Below are 855 nucleotides of genomic sequence, written 5' to 3'. Positions count from 1 at the left end.
AAAATCCATCGGTAAAAAGTTGGCGGACGGAAAAAAGTCAAGCTGGGTAGAGCCCTGGCCGACGTCGACTCGGACTCCCCTTTATTTGTGGACGCACTCGGGACCAGGGCAAGCGGGAAACACAGGGAACCTTTAATGCGTGCTTCATTACATGTAAGGTATACGTAATTTTGTCAGTGATCACCTTTTCTCACAAAGCGAGATGTCAAATCCAGTGCAGCTCGAAAAAAAAGCCTGTCAATTTACCGTTAAGCGTTGCCGACCGTCCTGAATTTACCGTTAAGCGTTATCGTCCCTGCCGAATTTACCGTTAACCGTTGCCAGGACCCCCCATGCAGACCCTCCTGTACATGTAGTACGTATGAGTGGTGGAGCTTCAGCAGCCTGTCCTCCATAGTTACCTCAGGCTCCCTATTGTTGCTAACTACCATGGACTACCCAGGCCTAGAGCCAGGCCAGAGCCTCGGAGGACATTACTAAGTACCTTTTTTTTTTTTTAGAACAGTCCAAAAAGCAATGCGCGCGTGGATGTCATCCATAAAATTAGGCCGATGTACCCTTATTTTGTCAGACGTGGTCTCAAGGTGCATGTGCTGTGTTTCACGCTTCAGTACTTTAAATGTCAAATAATTGTAACCTTGGTTCCAACAAGAACTTCCAGTTCTGACATACTAGTACTAAAAATAGATTGGGCTGTTCCAAAAAGAAAAGGTAGAGGGGGTGGAAGGGGTACAAATTTAGGTTTTGTTTGTATCCTACTTCCAATTTAGAGGTGCTCAAACCCTAGACAGTACCCTACATCTAGTTTCAATGCAGATTTGCTCAAAAGCCAAACCCTACCCTACATGTAAGCCT

This window comes from Branchiostoma belcheri, unplaced genomic scaffold (assembly GCF_001625305.1).
Source record: "Branchiostoma belcheri isolate BF01 breed outbred unplaced genomic scaffold, Haploidv18h27 scaffold83, whole genome shotgun sequence".
NCBI classification, from domain to species: Eukaryota; Metazoa; Chordata; class Leptocardii; order Amphioxiformes; family Branchiostomatidae; genus Branchiostoma; species Branchiostoma belcheri.
The sequence above is the reverse complement of the archived record's forward strand: the minus strand, read 5'-3'. Positions refer to the sequence as shown.